The following is an 11,426-nucleotide window of genomic DNA, read 5'->3' as shown; positions in this document are numbered from 1 at the left end:
TGCAAACTTGGGCGATGGCGTTACCGCATTCTTGGGCCCCTTGTTTGGGCCTTCACCTTGACTCGTTCGATTGGACTTCATTCTTTGGGCCATCCGATTTGGGAATTTTCCAATTGGGCTTTACTCCTTGGGCCGTTCGACTTGGGCTGAATTTTTATGTGTCAACAAAACCATTCAATTCTTCACACAACTTCTGCCTTCTGAGGTCAGGGTAATGGTTGGGATGGCTGTTGGGGATAAAAAAACGTTTACATCTTTTAGAACTTACTTATAGCCCTTTTGGTGCAATGATCAATCGTAATTGTAATCAAGTCGAGATTGAAATAAGCAATCTATTACAATACTTTATATAAACGAATTCAAGCATAAAGTTAAATTTTAATTGAAAGTCCAATGATTCTCTTTTTATGATTTAATAGTTGGGTTGTGCTGTGTGTACAATTGTGTACACACAGCCTTAGACCCCCCTCCATGTACACAGCCTTACACCCTCCTCACATGGAGGGAGGCCCACATGTAATATAATATTCGTGGACCCCCCTTTATGTGAGGGGGTGTAAGGCTGTACAAAGCATTATCCTTAATAATTAGATGCTCATAAATATGTGATTAAAATTAATTGTTAATTTTGAATTGAATTGTAGTGAATTTTAATTTACACAAACAGAGATTTTATCAAATTCATGAAGAGTAGTAAACTTATCGATCACGCTTTAAGAAACAAATACCACAATGGATGGACCAGATTTAAATTAAGTCTATGGTAAGAATTATATTAAAATTTCAAATAATCAAAAACAGGAATAAAGATTAATTCAAAAAAATTCTGCACGCGGGTTCATCTGTATAGTTAATTATGTGTTTCAATTAGAAGACGGTCTAGTTCAAGTGATAAGACCAGAGCTTTACTAAGCCAATAATTTAGTTTCGAATCTCCTTTTGGAGTAGAGATGAATTTCATTTATCTACCAGAACTAGAAAAGGACTTGAAAGCCTTTCGCTCTACAAATTTAATACCACTTGACGTGGAATGGAATATGATAAAAGTAATTTATGTGTGGAAAAATTACAGTAAGTGTTAAAAGATAATTAAAATGCTGAATACGTCAAGCCTGAAATCACAAAATTCCTCAAAAGGCAACTGAGAGAGAATACTGGCAGAAATGATCACAAAAATTCAGCAACGTAAATATTTGAGATCCCTTTTGATGACTCCAACCCCCCTCCGTTCCCAGGCTTGGGACCAGCTGTGTCGAGCAAACATGCAAACATATGCGGAAAACAACAGAAACAATTTTGAAACAAAGTACAGTATGCAGAATTGTGAAAAATGGAGAGGATAAATACAGATAAAAATCAGCTATTCTAATTCTGCTCCACCAATTCCTCTATAATATATACCAAAATAAAAGCATCACAAAAATTATTGATAGACATTTTTATATAAAAATGCATTTTAAAATAGTAAATTGATGTGAAATGTGTGGTTGGGAAATAAGGAAAAGTTTTTGATTTACGTGTAATATTATTTTAATAAAGAATGTGTGGTTGAAAAGAGGAGAGAAAAATGTATTTTAAAAAAAATAACTACCAAACAGGGCCTAACATTCTTGCAAATCATAAGTAGATCCACCGTCAAGAATCAAGATACACCTATGCATGCACACAGTTCAACTGAACTTCATGGGTAAAGCATTGGATGGTCCTCCAAACGCCAAGTCTAGTAGCCGTTGAGAGGGAGTTGTCAAATGGCTTACCGACTTGAACAGGATATCAAGAACATGGTTAGGGGTTATCGATCCCTTCATCAATGAACATATAGTTAAAAATAATTGCTTATTTCAAAACAAGGTATCTGCCGGCACATAGCTTACTGGATAAATAATAGGGTAACGTAAAAATTACTCTTAAAAGACAGCAGACAAAATAAGTGGTTCGTGCAATCCACAAAGTTCATTTTGCATTCCATTGCAGAAGTTGGATGGCCAACACAGGACATCTTGAGCTGTCTGTAATATCCATAACCAGTTACTTCTAGCTGCCAAAATTAAGGAGAAATCCACAAGTAATGTGCCAAGGCAATGGAAATCAAGGTTATTAAATATTCAAATATGGAAAAAGCCTTATTAAAAATTGTTAACCTAAATCAAACAATTCCCCGAAGGCCCCTTTCTATACCCCAACTATATGAATAAAACATAGTAAAGACGAATCAAAACAAATATAAACACAATCATATTTTTATTGTACCCTCATATTCTGATTCATTTTGAGTCTCAAGCATTAGGTGTTCAGATCTTATCGTTAATACATCTTTTGTTCTTATTTAGGCCATGTATATACAGAGTACTTGCATATAAGTTTTGATCTATAGAAATTTACATTTTATCAATCACGAAAAATGTTGATGCTTGACACTACCAGCAACAACCATCCGATCACAAAAAAAAAAAAGATGCAGGCAGTCAAAGAGTAGTAACTGAAACCTAATAATATGCAGAAAATCACAAAAGCCGAGATTAAAAAATAAATAAATAAAAATACGTAAAGATCTGATATGTTTGACTCAAACCCTCCTCCTTTCCCGGGCTTGGGACCGGCTGTGTTGAGCAAACATGCAACACAGGCGGAGTTAAAAGAGTCAATACACAAAACAACTGAGACAATGAAAGAATTTTGTAACACAGCATAGCATCCAAAACAACCAAGAACATCTCACCATTTTATAAATATTGTCCTAGTTTCCTTTAAAATTTGACCGACCAACAAGGAGAATTGTGCGCAGAAGCAATGTTGAAATTCTGAAATTTTGGCAGGCACAAAATTGTGAATTAGAGAATAGAAACACTCAGGTAAAATGAGCTTTTCTAATAATCTCTCTCTACCAAATCCTCATTTTTTGGGCAACTCAATTGGTTCTTTTTTTTTTTTTTTTTTTTTTTGGGGACTCCACACACCTTCAACCTACCTTGATCCCAAGAATAAATAATCCAGCCTGCAACACCTTAGGAATTTCTATACAAGTACATTTTCAATTAGATTCTTGAACTCTGAAAATGCTGTCGTTTGGAAACATTCAAATACCATCAAATCATATAAGGTTCCTTACACAGGAAATACAATTCAACATATTCACCTACTAGTTATTGGGATGCAATATTGCTCTTGGGAACTCCAACTGAGAAAGACACGTTGAACCAATGAAACTAATATCTTAACAACAGACTGAAAATTTGTTGCAGTTAAAAAGCTCGTAGTTGGACCTTGGGTTGGGTCGGCCAGTCCACCTAAACTCTAAATGTGAACCCAACTTGCAACAAATACGTGCAGTCAGCATCCCTACAACTTACACCCGTTAGAAGCAGTGACTTGTTTTGCCATCTGTACTGGAAAGTAACAGGACCAAAATAATAAATGACTAACAAAGAGAGGTGATTAACTAAATATGATTCTCCAAGTGGACATCCATATACTACTATATCACTAAATTGAAACTCTAAATCGCTACAAGTCAAGAAACGAAATCTGCACACGTCATATTGCAAACAACAATATTGCATGCAAAAATTTTAAAGTGAGAAGAAGCCAACATGGAACCAATAATGAATAAGAGAATAGAAGAACCTGGAAATTGCTGGCGAAATTTCCAGGTTGATTAGTTTGAAAATTCCAAGTCAATTAATTAAAATTTGCAAAACAGCAGCTCAGTTAGCCTGTTAAGCTGTTGGACTTGAATGGCACAGGTTTGATCAAAAGGACATCCATGTACAAGTCAAATATGGAGTAAGGAAAATTTAAGAGTAATATCTTAAAAGAGAAAAAAATTGCATACCAAATATGCCTCTCGTCACCTTGTATTTATAAGGTCCTTTGGTCTGTCAAACAATGATTGATTCAACTGCACTTGGAAGTGTGAAGTCAGAGAGAGAGATTCCTTGAACTTGCGTGTCAGAACCATACTTGGTGTCCTAGGTAGCATGAGCTTTTCATTGACCGACTGGTGAGTCATTTTGTATCCATAAACCCAGGCTCGGATGAAATCTGCCAAGCTATAATAAAACCAATCTGGCAGTCCACCATAGATATGATATGATCTGCATGCCATGTGTAGATATGATATGATCTGCATGCCATGCGTTCTTGGGTACAACACAAGGAAAAGATATGTCGACAAATATTCCACAAAGGCTACAAACAAGATAGAAGAAAATTTTGAATTCACGCCTCCTACACAGCGTGCATCATCTGCAAATAAATACAGCTTATAGCAACTGTACTCCAGCTGGCAAGGATATGTCAGATGACAAGGCAACAAAAAGTTGATCAGTTATCAGTTGGCTGAAAGGACTTTCGTTGTACTTGGAATTGTGAGGATAGCAAAGAAACGCCACATTTCATATGAACATGCATAACGTCGTCTAGACAGCCCCAAATTTTCATAACATAGCTTCTCTGGATAATATTTGAACCAGAGAGAAGGGAAATGTGACCCCAAAAGCAAACATTAAAGAGCAGAGGAACTGAACATCAGCGCTCAAATGGAACTAATGAAATCAGGTGCCAAAATGAAAGCCAGATAAACCAAAGTCTAGAAGGAACACTATTTAAACCATTGAGTTTGATACCACTCTAGAAAATGCTCTGGACGAGAGTCTGATTGACTTGTAGCCAAAGACTGCCATTCCAGCTCTTCCCTGCTCACTCTCATCGGTGCTTCCTTCTGAACTGCACGCCAAGGAAGCTTGTAGGGAAATAAATCAGGTAAATTGAAAGAGATTCTGTAACAGAATGGTTATATTTACTACCATCAACAACAATTAAAGCAACAAATCCAAGCTGATCAATCATGGATATCTGCAATATCCTTTTAGAATCTAGCCCCAATTTCATCAATATAACCTCAATTAGACGTTTATAAACAAAGAACCAACCACATGCAATTATGAAAAACAGCTGGTGGAAAGATCACCTGCATAAAGTAATGTGAACAGGTTCAAACTTCTCAATAGTGCAAGATAAAGTTTCCAAGAGTTGCAAAAACAATTGTTTGCATTATTTATGAGAGTAGATCATTAGTCTATTTTTTAATCTATTTCTTAGCTTGCTCATTATGTCTGATTTCATACTACCTTGAAAGGTGGAGAAATCAGGAATCAACCAAAACAGAAGTATTCCAAGAATATAATCAAAACCGCCGAACAGAATCCATCCATCGAGGAATTTCAACTCACAAATATCACAATGTAAAGCCTTACAGACAGTTGCAAATTCAATTGTGCAAGGAAGAGATGCAGAGTCCATCACACTATTAACAATAGAATATGCCACCAGCAAAAGAAGCCCAATCTGCCCTCATTTTAAATCCTTAAGAACCATAAATATCCAGTGCTGCCTTCCATAAGCATCTTTTTTTAAAACAATCAAACTGGGTTGTATATCTTGAACAAAGGCAAAATGAAGAACCATTATATTGCAAACAAGATCAGTCAAAGCAGAGAGAGAGAGAGAGAGAGAAACTTTCAGTTGTCACCCTTGGAAGACGTCATCCTCAGCTAGCCCACACCACCTCTACCAACACCTTATAAGAAAAGGAAAAGGGATCTCATTGAATTAACCAGCGTAGAACCACTAGGATCCTGCAACCAAGTTTCGCTAGTTCAGCCTCTGTAGACACCTCACAACTACACCATCTCAGAATACCCATGAATAGTTGTTAACAATGTCAAGCTGTTAAATCCAATTATGAAGAACATTTAGTGAACAAGTCACCTACCACAATCTCGGAACTCTTGCAGATCTATCTTGGAATGATAGGAGCATTTAATGCAGTCTTCATCAAAACTTCATGAACTAAACAGGGACAAGGGTCCACAGACAAGAAATGCTAATAGTAACAAGTAGAATGATATCCATCAGGTAATCTCCGATGGCTATGTAAGATCATTGCACTAACCTCAGAAGGTAAAAGATGTGTGAACAAATGAGGAGCACTTCTAAATAATAAGATCAGATATCTATTAGATTCTGATCATCTAACAAAACTAACTGAGAAAGTACCCGAGACTGGTTCATTTCTTCAAATATCTAAACTTCATGGTGTTCTACCGGAGTTTTTCAAGAAAATGGGGACATTCAGAATCTGATAAATCTTCCCAGAATTCTAAAATCTTGAAACTGAAGGCACAACACAGCATTTATTTGAAGCTTCCATTTGTACTTCATTCATCCAACCATTAGATCATTTAACATCCATCACTCTATAGCTCAGTTACATAAATAAAAGTAAAGAGAACCATTAGATCATTTAACATCCATCACTCTATAGCTCAGTTACATAAATAAAAGTAAAGAGAAGAACCAACTTCCTAGTAGAATGTAGCACAGACCTAGCAACAATGAAGGAAAAGATCAAATAGAACATCAGAGCATGACACAGTGAAGTGACATAGTTGAAAAGTCTTTCTAGCTTAGCGTAACCAAATGCACAGAATTGTAGTAAAACATATGACTATAGCCTCAATGATCCAATCTGATATCCTCACAGCTGGATTCTACATCTAGATTATATGTAGAACAAATCCCCTTAAAAGTTCAAGAAAAACTAATCATCAAACAAATAAATAAATAGTTATTATTATAATAAGATAATTTTCTAATGAAACTAATTTATTCCCATAGAAAATAAAGGAACAAAAAGATTTAATAAAAAATTTCAACAAATTTCTTTGAAAATCCCAAAAAAAAAAAAGAGAGAGAAGAAATTAGAAGGAACTACTCTGTTTTATTCTTTTTCACCTTCACTGGATTGATATACAAAAAAATAATTAAAAATAAATTAATTAATTAAAACCTTACATTACCATGTGTACCAACTAGTTACTCGAAAATCTCCATCTGAACATTAAGAAGCATTAACCAAATCCAAGGCTTATGTACAAGGATGACCACCTAGCTGAAAATAGGGTTATAGAAAATGAGGCAATAGATTACACAGTATTACCGGTAGTTAAACACCAACCTTTGCTTGTCCTAGTTGATCTTGATTCGACATTAGAATATTGATTTTACCCCCATCCACCAAATACTTTTTGCCTGCAAATACTGCATATTTGATTCTATCAAAACATATGCACCATAATCATGAAACTAGAAGTACTAATAAATGGATACAAACAACTAGTATTTCCTAAGGTCAAAAGATCAAACCCATCCACAGATCGAAGAGCAAAAGTTTGAGTCCGCTATAACTTTCGACGGTTATATTTATAAAGACTTCACCTACAAAAGATCCCAAGTTGTGAGATCAGTGGGTTAAAAATAAACGAATATCCATCTCATTGCAATTGTGCAAATTTTTAATTAAAAAAATATGTGCAAATTGAAGCAACAGTCTAAAGAGCCCAACATCAGATTCTGACAAGAAAAGTACTCGTGTGCAGAACAGGAAATTACCATCCAATCAATTTTACTTTTTATGCATATCAGTACCGTAGCATAGAAGTTATCAACTGGTGAATAATCTTTATAACTTCCAAAGAACTGTCATTGGGCAATATTGAAAATTCCTGTGCAGTACATGCCGAGTTTATGTATAGAGGACAACTCATGATAACTACAATTATTGATATCTCCAAACAGACAGTGTTTTTGAGGGAGCTTAGTCTTTATAAGTGTACGTTGCTTTCATCCAACAAGAATACCCCTGAAGGTGAGACCCCAAGAAGCAGGTTCCAATGAATTTTTTCTTTCAAGTTGAAGATCCAGAAAGGCAGAGAGAACTACCAAATTCATAAACCGACTACACACAAACTTTATACCCTCATTAGTTACCTGACCCATGTGTCGTCATCTGATAAAATCTATCTGCACAGGGAGAAACATGAAAAAAGCTAAGGCATTTTATATAAGAGACTGAAAAAAGTCCAAATTCCATTTCATGTACAGAGCAAAGGCCATATAGGTTTCAAATCACCTACGCAAATATTGCAGTAAACAACAAAAAATTTCCCCTTCACACGCCCTCAGACCTCATAAAATAATCAGAATCCTCATAAACTCTCCAGCGCACATACTGAGACTAACGAATCAGAAATGAACAAAGAAAAGAGAAAAATTTACACCCTTTCTTCCAGAAGTATCCATTATTAGTTGACGCAAGGGCTTCAGCAGTGTATGAGAAGGCACCAATAGAAACCAGAGTCTGTACCATATGAGGATGAAAATCACATTCCAAAGAACTCTCAAAAATATATCATTTAGAGCCTGTTTGGGTGTGATTTTGAGAATTGATTTTTTGACTATTATAAGAAAAGTGGGATCCACCCGTAAGAGAAGAAGTCAAATATGATGCTGAAAAAGTGAAATAACGGTCAAAAAATCAATTTTTTGGGGGAAAAAATCGCTCCCAAACAGGCCCTTAAAACAAACCACAGCAAACAATTTTAATGGTATTGATATCCCCACCACCCTGAAAACCACTTAGATTGTAATTCCAGAACCTCTGAAGGTGAGACTCCGAGAAGAATTTCAAATGAAATCCTTTCTTTCAAGTAGACGGTCCTGTCTAGAAAGATAGAACAAACTAGCTAAAAAGGCCAATAAACTCGTAAACCAACACCACAAATAAGCTTTACACCTTAACAGCTACCAAGTGTCATCCAATCCCTGTCAAATCTATCTGCAAGGGGAGAAACACATCAGAGAACAATGGATAAGTTCCATTAGCAAAATCTGAGAAAAATTTCAATTTTACCAATCCATATGTAGCTGCAGTGAACAATGAATAAGTTCCCCTTCACACGGCCTCAGTCCTCATAAAATGATCAAACTCGAACTCCCCCCACACACAACTGAGACTGATGAACCAGAAATAAATTAAGGAAAATAAATGAAAATCTTACACCATTTCTTCCATAAGTATCCATTATTATTTGACCAAAAGAATTTCCAGCTGTGGATGAAGCACCAAAGGAAAAACCAGATTCTGTACCAATATGAAAGTGATGCTAATATTCCAATCAACTCACAAGAACATGATTTAAAACAAACTACATCAAACAATAAACGATATTGCTTTCCCCACTATCAACCACTTAAAGACTGCAAAAGGAATAAAGCAACGCATAAAAACACCTAAAGAAGCTTTTTTTTTAAAGAAAGAAATAATAGACAAGAACTTCATTCTTTGCAAAACAGATCATAGTAGGTTCCAAATCACCACCACCTTTAACACTACTAAAACACTTAATTTTTCAATCGAAGTCAAAGGTTGTGTGCATTTATAAACACCGTACATAGATTCAAGATGCAAAAATTTGAGTCCTCCATCTCCAAATCTTATGATGACTGAAACTGAACAACTCGACCTATAAAAAAAGAATATGAAGGAGAGGAAATAAATAAACAATGACAAAAATCTATTATGGTGAAAAAAACCAAGCGTGATCAGGTTAGCAAAGATAGGATGCCATAATCTAGGTGAAGCCAAAAAATCTATTTTATGCCCCTTCTCCATATGGCATTACTGTCCACCAAAATATCATCTGCGTATCCCAAAAGATAAATTATAAATACTAACGTGAAAATAATAATATTATCCCAAACAAATGACAGGAAATCATAATTTAGCTTCAGAACTGCCTATTACTATGAACGCTAAGGATAAACAGTAAGAGAAATATGTGGAATAGTTGGTCTAACCAAAGTACAACATATAATTGTGACTGGCAACCTCTTGTCGTGGAATACCCCTTCAGAAACAAATATATACATGGAAAACTGACAAGCAGGTGTATAATTGTGAATGTTCTTATAAATACATGCAGAATGGCAGGTAAATTTGAGTCCAAGGAAAGAAAAATGAACTTTCATAATTAGAGCTTCCCCATTATCCTTCAATTTCAATGCTACAAAAGTTTTAGAAGACTGAACAGCCACCACCTACTAGGTAGGGGAGGAAATGGAAATATGGAAAGAAACAAAAAAACATATCCAGTTACAAACAGTGATTACTCAAAAAAGGAGTAATGGATCAGTATAAATCAGAAATAGGGTAATACTGAAATCCCAATGCTTAAAAGACTAGGAAAGAGTGTTATAAAACAAGTTATTGCACCTAAAGAGCTCTCTGACATTAAGAGACTGCAATTCCTAGGAGAAGTTCAGTATTGCGTCAATCTTTGCCAAAACCTAAACTTCTATTCTTCCCGATCAATGCCAACAGCCACATATCACCTTAGTAGGTAAACCCAATATCTGCCATCTAGAGCGAGAGTTATAGAAAAAGATAGATATTTCAACAAATTAAATTCAAGTCCATTAAAGTAGCAGCTCAAGTTTCCAAAGTCCAGTAAAGACAATTAACGCTTTGGAATTGGATGGTCACCAGCAACACTGATAAGCAGTTTCTGCAAACAGGAAGGGGGAAAAATACCAGAATGAAGGTGAAAAGAGATGGAAAAAATAGAATAAGAAAAAGGTAAAATGATGCGTAATACATATAGACCGATTGCTACTGTCGAAGCTACCTGCACAAGAAGCATCGAAGAACCTAAGGCTTTTTATATGAAAAGAACGAAAAAAAGTCTACATTGCACAGACTGGGAAAGGTTACAGATCACCAGCATAAGGTTGGTTGCAGTGTACAACGAATACATTCACCTCCAGATCACCTTATAAAATAACCAATCTCCACTATAACTCCCCCCAAACACAAGCTGAAACCATTGAACAAGAAGTCAACATGTAAAACATTGAAAAATCTTAAACCTCTTTTCCATTAATATCCGACAACTTCCATCAGCGGGTAAAGAATCACCACAGAAAATTGTTTTCTGTATTACCAAAGAGTGAAGATATTCCAAGTAACTAACAAAACATAATTCGAAATAACCATCAGAAACCAAATAAAGATACTGCATCACCACCAGCCTGAACAACCACTTGGTGCAATCCCGGAGTACCAAAGAAACTAATAGAAACACCAAACAAAGCCTTTTGAACGGATCAAATAATGGAAAATAAAATCTCAAAACGCAGAAGCAGATTCCACTAACGTATTTATAAAACTCCTGTTGATACCACAAAGAGGAGGAAAAATAGAAAGATGATATGAGTATGAAGAAAATACCAGAAACCCAGATTCCTTAAATGATTCAAGGGATACACGAAAACTCAAACTCGATCAGACCATCAAAACTTCTTATTGTCTCAATCCATTGAAATCAACAAAAAATTACCGAAAGCTCGGACTACCACCAAAAGCAGAATCTGCCAAACCAAGGAAGAAAAACCCACGAAGAATCTCATAAAGAGTGTCAAGAAAATACAAGAAACCCACTCTTGGAATGATTGTCGTAGCCCGATCATCTGATCAGGAAATCACAATATCTTCACGTTAAAAACCAAAGGTTCTGCAAAATTACAAG

General features: G+C 35.6%; 2 long non-coding RNA genes across 2 annotated transcripts; both read right to left on the bottom strand.

The window, feature by feature from the left end:
* Positions 1-1,785: 1,785 nt before the first annotated feature.
* On the bottom strand, positions 1,786-6,741 carry LOC111394688. Its single transcript, XR_002702669.1, has 2 exons — positions 3,833-6,741; positions 1,786-2,038 (listed from the first exon to the last, which is right to left on the bottom strand). It is a non-coding gene; the product is annotated as an uncharacterized LOC111394688 (long non-coding RNA).
* A 135-nt stretch (positions 6,742-6,876) lies between these two features.
* On the bottom strand, positions 6,877-11,420 carry LOC111394687. The gene is made up of 2 exons (XR_002702668.1): positions 7,207-11,420; positions 6,877-7,092 (listed from the first exon to the last, which is right to left on the bottom strand). It is a non-coding gene; the product is annotated as an uncharacterized LOC111394687 (long non-coding RNA).
* Positions 11,421-11,426: the final 6 nt, after the last annotated feature.

The sequence above is a fragment of the Olea europaea genome, chromosome 5 (assembly GCF_002742605.1).
Source record: "Olea europaea var. sylvestris chromosome 5, O_europaea_v1, whole genome shotgun sequence".
NCBI classification, from domain to species: domain Eukaryota; kingdom Viridiplantae; phylum Streptophyta; class Magnoliopsida; order Lamiales; family Oleaceae; genus Olea; species Olea europaea.
This window is presented reverse-complemented; position numbering and strand designations above follow the sequence as displayed.